The sequence below is a fragment of the Arachis hypogaea genome, chromosome 19 (genome assembly GCF_003086295.3).
Source record: "Arachis hypogaea cultivar Tifrunner chromosome 19, arahy.Tifrunner.gnm2.J5K5, whole genome shotgun sequence".
In the NCBI taxonomy this organism is placed as follows: domain Eukaryota; kingdom Viridiplantae; phylum Streptophyta; class Magnoliopsida; order Fabales; family Fabaceae; genus Arachis; species Arachis hypogaea.
This window is the reverse complement of record NC_092054.1, coordinates 101,594,267-101,602,018: the sequence shown is the minus strand read 5'-3', so window position 1 is coordinate 101,602,018 and position 7,752 is coordinate 101,594,267. Positions and strand designations below refer to the sequence as shown.

Here is a 7,752-nt window from a genome sequence, read left to right as displayed (position 1 = left end):
TTCAACTAACTAACTAACTTTTTGTTTGTTTCTTATCTTTTTCAAAACCACCTAACTAACTCTTTCTCTCTCTAATTTTCGAAAATATCTTTCCTTTTTTTCAAAATTTCTTTTTAATTAACTAATTATTTTAATTTTTGATTTTAATTTTCGAAAAATCACTAACCTTTTTCAAAAACTATTTTCGAAAATCACTAACTCTTTTTCAAAAATTATTTTCGAAAATTCTCTCTCTCTCATCTCCTTCTATTTATTTATTCATCTACTCACACAGGACCTCTATACTGTGGTAAAAAGGACCCCTATTATTATTATTTTTTTGTCCCTCTTTTTCATATGAGCAAGAGCAAGGACAAGAACATTCTTGTTGCAGCAGATCCAGAACCTAAAAGGACTCTAAAGAGGAAACTAAGAGAAGCTAAATTACAACAATCCAGCAAGCACCTTTCAAAAATTTTCGAACAGGAAGAGGAGATGGCAGCCAAAAATAATAATAATGCAAGGAGGATGCTTGGTGACTTCACTGCACCTAATTCCAATTTACATGGAAGAAGCATCTCCATTCCTGCCATTGGAGCAAACAATTTTGAGCTTAAACCTCAATTGGTTTCTCAGATGCAGTAGAACTGCAAGTTTCATGGACTTCCATCTGAAGATCCTTTTCAGTTCTTAACTGAATTCTTGCAGATCTGTGATACTGTTAAGACTAATGGAGTAGATCCTGAAGTCTACAGGCTCATGCTTTTCCCTTTTGCTGTAAGAGACAGAGCTAGAGTATGGTTAGACTCTCAACCTAAGGATAGCCTGAACTCTTGGGATAAGCTGGTCAAGGCTTTCTTAGCCAAGTTCTTTCCTCCTCAAAAGCTGACCAAGCTTAGAGTGGATGTTCAGACCTTCAGACAGAAAGAAAGTGAATCCTTCTGTGAAGCTTGGGAGAGATACAAAGGACTGACCAAAAAGTGTCCTTCTGACATGCTTTCAGAATGGACCATCCTGGATATATTCTATGATGGTCTGTCTGAATTGGCTAAAATGTCATTGGATACTTCTGCAGGTGGATCCATTCACCTAAAGAAAATGCCTGCAGAAGTTTAAGAACTCATTGACATGGTTGCTAATAACCAGTTCATGTACACTTCTAAGAGGAACCCTGTGAGTAATGGGACGCCTATGAAGAAGGGAGTTCTTGAAATTGATACTCTGAATGCCATATTGGCTCAGAAAAAAATATTGACTCAGCAAGTCAATATGATTTCTCAGAGTCTGAATGGAATGCAAGCTGCATCCAACAGTACTCAAGAGGCATCTTCTGAAGAAGAAGCTTATGATCCTGAAAACCCAGCAATAGCAGAGGTAAATTATATGGGTGAACCTTATGGAAACACCTATAACCCATCATGGAGAAATCATCCAAATTTCTCATGGAAGGATCAAAAGCCTCAACAAGGCTTTAATAACGGTGGAAGAAATAGGTTTAACAATAGTAAACCTTTTCCATCATCCACTCAGCAACAGACAGAGAACTCTGAACAAAATACCTCTAATTTAGCAAACTTAGTCTCTGATCTATCTAAGGCCACTGTGAGTTTCATGAATGAAACAAGGGCATCCATTAGAAATTTGGAGGCACAAGTGGGCCAGCTGAGTAAAAGGATCACTGAAATCCCTCCTAGTACTCTCCCAAGCAATACAGAAGAAAATCCAAAAGGAGAATGCAAGGCCATTGAATTAATCACCATGGCCGAACCTGTGAAGGAAGGAGAGGACGTGAATCCCAAGGAGGAAGACCTCCTGGGACGTCCAGTGATCAATAAGGAGCTTCCCTTTGAGGAACCAAAGGAATCTGAGACTCATCTAGAGACCATAGAGATTCCATTAAACCTCCTTATGCCATTCAAGAGCTCTGATGAGTATTCCTCTTCTGAAGAGAATGAGGACGTCACTGAGGAGCAAGTCACCAAGTACCTTGGTGCAATCATGAAGCTGAATGCCAAATTATTTGGCATTGAAACTTGGGAAGATGAACCTTCCTTGTTCACCAATGAACTAAGTGATCTGGATCAACTGACATTGCCTCAGAAGAAACAGGATCCTGAAAAGTTCTTAATACATTGTACCATAGGCACCATGATCTTTAAAGCTCTGTGTGACCTTGGTTCAGGAATAAACCTCATGCCCCTCTCTGTAATAGAGAAACTAGGAATCTATGGGGTGCAAGCCACTAAAATCTCATTAGAGATGGCAGATAATTCAAGAAAACAGGCTTATGGACAAGTAGAGGACGTGTTAGTAAAGGTTGAAGGCCTTTACATCCCTACTGATTTCATAGTCCTAGATACTGGGAAGGATGAGGATGAATCCATCATCCTAGGAAGACCTTTCCTAGCCACAGCAAGAGCTGTGATTGATGTGGACAAAGGAGAATTGATCCTTCAAATAAATGAGGACAACCTTGTGTTTATAACTCAAGGATCTCTCTCTGCATCCATGGAGAGGAAGCTTAAAAAGCTTCTCTCAAAGCAGAGTCAAATAGAGCCCCCACAGTCAAACTCTAAGTTTGGTGTTGGGAGGCCACAACCAAACTCTAAGTTTGGTGTCAAACCCCCATATCCAAACTCTAAGTTTGGTGTTGAGAGGTCTCAACAAAGCTCTGCACATCTGTGAGGCTCCATGAGAGCCCACTGTCAAGCTATTGACATTAAAGAAGCACTTGTTGGGAGGCAACCCAATGTTTATTTATCTAATTTTCATTATTTTTCATGTTTTATTAGGTTCATGATCATGTGGAGTCACAAAATAAATATAAAAATTGAAAACGGAATAAAAAACAGCAGAAGAAAAATCACACCCTGGAGGAAGACCTTACTGGCGTTTAAACGCCAGTAAGAAGCATGTTTTGGGGGCCAGAACAAAGCATGGTTCTGGCGCTGAACGCTAGAAATGGGTAGCATCTGGGTGTTTGAACGCCAGAAATGCACCCTGGAGAAGAGCTGGCGCTGAACGCCCAGAACAAGCATGGTTCTGGCATTCAATGCCAGAAATAGGCTACAAATGGGCGTTCAACGCCCAGAACAAGCACCAATCTGGCGCTGAACACCCAGAGTTGTGTGCATAGGCATTTTGCATGCCTAATTGGGTGCAAGGTTGTAAATCTTTGAACACCTCAGGATCTGTGGACCCCACAGGATCCCCATCACCTCTTCACCACTCACATCCATCCACTCTTCCCCATAAACCTACCTCATAAACTCCACCTACCTTCAAAATTCAAAATCAATTTCCCACCCAAACCCACCCTAAATGGCCGAACTTACCCCCCTCCCTTCCCTATATATACCCCTCTATTCTTCCTCATTTTCTCACAACACAACCCTCATTTCTCTTCTTGGCCGAAACACACCTCCCCCCTCCTCTCCATATTATCTTCTTCTTCTTCATCTATTCTTTCTTCTCTTGCTCGAGGGCTAGCAATATTCTAAGTTTGGTGTGGTAAAAGCATAAGCTTTTTGTTTTTCCATTACCATTAATGGCACCTAAGGCCAGAGAAACCTCAAGAAAGAGGAAAGGGAAGACAATTGCCTCTGAGCCATGGGAGATGGAAAGATTCATCTCACAAGCCCATCACTAAGAAAAGGATGGAGCAAACAAGAGAGCACATTCATGGATCTCAACAGGCACATGAAGAAGCTCACCATCAAGAAATCCCTGAGATACCTCAGGGGATGCATTTTTCTCCACAAAACTATTAGGAGCAAATCAACACCTCCCTAGGAGAATTAAGTTCCAACATGGGACAACTAAGGGTGGAACATCAAGAGCACTCCATCATCCTTCATGAAATAAGAGAAGATCAAAAAGCAATGAGGGAGGAGCAACAAAGACAAGGAAGAGACATAGAAGAGCTCAAGGACATCATAGGATCCTCAAGAAGGAAACGCCACCATCACTAAGGTGGACTCACTCCTTGTTCTTACTTTTTCTATTTTTCGTTTTCTATGTTAAGTGCTTATCCATGTTTGTGTCTTCATTACATGATCATTAGTAGTTAGTAACTATGTCTTAAAATTATGAATGTCCTATGAATCCATCACCTCTCTTAAATGAAAACTGTTTTAATTCAAAAGAACAAGAAGTACACGAGTTTCGAATTTATCGTTGAACTTAGTTTAATTATATTAATGTGGTGACAATGCTTCTTGTTTTCTGAATGTATGCTTGAACAGTGCATATGTCTTTTGAAGTTGTTGTTTAAGAATGTTAAATATGTTGGCTCTTGAAAGAATGATGACAAGGAGACATGTTATTTGATAATCTGAAAAATCATAAAAATGATTCTTGAAGCAAGAAAAAGAAGCAAAGAACAAAGCTTGCAGAAAAAAAAGAAAAAAAAAATAGGCGAAAAAATAGAAAGAAAAAGAAAAAGCAAGCAGAAAAAGCCAAAAGCTCTTAAAACCAAGAGGCAAGAGCAAAAAAAGCCAATAACCCTTAAAACCAAAAGGCAAGGGCAAATAAAAAGGATCCCAAGGCTTTGAGCATCAGTGGATAGGAGGGCCCAAAGGAATAAAATCCTAGCCTAAGCGGCTAAGCCAAGCTGTCCCTAACCATGTGCTTGTGGCGTGTAGGTGTCAAGTGAAAACTTGAGAATGAGCGGTTAAAGTCAAGGTCCAAAGCAAAAGAAGAGTGTGCTTAAGAACCCTGGACACCTCTAATTGGGGACTTTAGCAAAGCTGAGTCACAATCTGAAAAGGTTCACCCAATTATGTGTCTGTGGCATTTATGTATCCGGTGGTAATACTGGAAAACAAAGTGCTTAGGGCCACGGCCAAGACTCATAAAATAGCTGTGTTCAAGAATCATCATACTGAACTAGGAGAATCAATAACACTATCTGAACTCTGAGTTCCTATAGAAGCCAATCATTCTGAACTTCAATGGATAAAGTGAGATGCCAAAACTATTCAAGAGGCAAAAAGCTACAAGTCCCGCTCATCTGATTGGAGCTATGTTTCATTGATAGTTTGGAATTTATAGTATATTCTCTTTTTTTTTATCCTATTTGATTTTTCAGTTACTTGGGGACAAGCAACAATTTAAGTTTGGTGTTGTGATGAGCGAATAATTTATACGCTTTTTGGCATTGTTTTTAGTATGTTTCTAGTAGAATCTAGTTACTTTTAGGGATGTTTTCATTAGTTTTTATGTTAAATTCACATTTCTGGACTTTACTATGAGTTTGTGTATTTTTCTGTGATTTCAGGTATTTTCTGGCTGAAATTGAGGGACTTGAGCAAAAATCAGATTCAGAGGTTGAAGAAGGACTGCTGATGCTGTTGGATTCTGACCTCCCTGCACTCAAAGTGGATTTTCTGAAGCTACAAAACTCAAAATGGTGCACTTCCAATTGCGTTGGAAAGTAGACATCCAGGGCTTTCCAGAAATATATAATAGTTTATACTTTGGCCGAGTTTAGACGACGTAAAAGGGCGTTGAACGCCAGTTCTACGCTGCTATCTGGAGTTAAACGCCAGAAACAAGTCACAAACCAGAGTTGAACGCCAGAAATACGTTACAACCTGGCGTTCAACTCCAGAAAGAGCCTCTGCACGTGTAACATTCAAGCTCAGCCCAAGCACACACCAAGTGGGTCCCGGAAGTGGATTTATGCATCAATTACTTACTTCTGTAAACCCTAGTGACTAGTTTAGTATAAATAGAACTTTTTATCATTGTATTCGCAGTCTTGGTTACTCCGGTTCCCCTCTGGGGCCGAGACCAATGAACTCCATTATCACTTATGTATTTTCAACGGTAGAGTTTCTACACTCCATAGATTAAGGTGTAGAGCTCTGCTGTTCCTCAAAGATTAATGCAAAGTACTACTGTTTTTCTATTCAATTCAACTTGTTCCGCTTCTAAGATATTCATTCGCACTCCAACCTGAATGTGATGAACATGACAATCATCATCATTCCTTATGAACGCGTGCCTGACAACCACTTCTGTTCTACCTTAGATTGAATGAGTATCTCTTAGATCTCTTAATCAGAATCTTCGTGGTGTAAGCTAGAATGATGGCGGCATTCATGAGAATCCGGAAAGTCTAAACCTTGTCTGTGGTATTTCGAGTAGGATTCAGGGATTGAATGACTGTGACGAGCTTCAAACTCGCGAGTGCTGGGCGTAGTGACAGACGCAAAAGGAGGGTGAATCCTATTCCAGCATGATCGAGAACCTCAGATGATTAGCCGTGCTGTGACAGAGCATTTAGACCATTTTCACAAGAGGATGGGATGTAGCCATTGACAATGGTGATGCCCTTGCATAAAGCCATCCATGGAAAGGAGTAAGACTGATTGGATGAAGACAGTGGGAAAGCAGAGGTTCAGAGGAACGAAAGCATCTCTATGCGCTTATCTGAAATTCTCACCAATGATTTACATAAGTATTTCTATCCTTAGTTTATTATTTATTTTCGAAAACTCCATAACTATTTTATATCCGCCTGACTGAGATTTACAAGGTGACCATAACTTGCTTCATACCAACAATCTCCGTGGGATCGACCCTTACTCACGTAAGGTTTATTACTTGGACGACCCAGTGCACTTGCTGGTTAGTTGTATCAAAGTTGTGACAAATTATGAATTGAGATTAGAGCACCAAGTTTTTGGAGCCATTACCAGAGATCACAATTTCGTGCACCAGTAAGCACGTATTCTGAGCTGTCAAGGAGATCCCTCAATTTGCTTTCGCTTGAATTATCTCGGCTAGAAACCCTATGAGAGCCGCATTGATCTGAACTTGTTAATGAAACATCAAAATCAAATTGTAACTCCAATAGTGAGTTCCTTTACTTTATATTACAATGAAGTGAAGCCTTCATCATTAGTGAACTAACACAGAATAAAGCAAGCCATTGATGGCTGAGATGCTGAGTCAATGATAGGAGACTGATGATTGGACTTTTGTGTGTTTAGAATTCACAATAAATTCTCGTTGCAATATAATTTCTAAACCAACATAAATCCTTTCATACAAAAGATTGTTTGTCACTAAAATAAGCCGCTAAATTTATAAACCGAAGTATTGAACCTCGGGTCGTTCTTCCTAGGAATTGCAAACGAATGTTCTTGTTATTGGCTATGAAGTATATTTGGGTCTTTGAGTTAAGGAACAAGGAATGTAAATTGCAAAAGAAATAAACTAACAACTAAGAAAGCTCTTGGCAAGATATGAGAACTAGAAGTCCTATCCTAGTTATCCTCCTCAATTGTGACCACAATTGTCCATTGCTACCACTTAGTTAACCTCTAATCATGGAAGAAAGTCAAGTGGATGAATCAACTTGATTCCACAAGTCCTAGCCAACTCCCAAGGGAAAGACTAGCTTTAGTGGTATCCAAATCAATTAGAAACTTCTAATTATCAATCTACAAAGGAATTAGATAACTCAAGCATCACTAATTACTCTACCAAAGCCAAGAGGAGAAAATTCTATACTAAAATCCAACCAAGCATTTCATCAAACACTTGGAAGGCATAAAAGGAAAGCAAAGTAAATTGATAACAACAATGAAATCTAACAACTACTTATTGCAAGGAATTAATAACAACAATCAAAGGAAACACAATTATTATGAATTACCTCAAATTGAATTGAAAGAAAAGAGAAGGAACAAGAGTAGATCTACAACAAAATATAGAAGCAACATAAAGGAAATTACAACAAAAGAATAGAAGAAGATGATTGCA

General features: G+C 39.2%; 1 non-coding gene across 1 annotated transcript; it reads right to left on the bottom strand.

Annotated features, from left to right (window-relative positions):
* Positions 1–870: 870 nt before the first annotated feature.
* LOC112782089 (small nucleolar RNA R71) lies at positions 871–978 on the bottom strand. Its single transcript, XR_003192829.1, has one exon. It is a non-coding gene; the product is annotated as a small nucleolar RNA R71 (small nucleolar RNA).
* Positions 979–7,752: the final 6,774 nt, after the last annotated feature.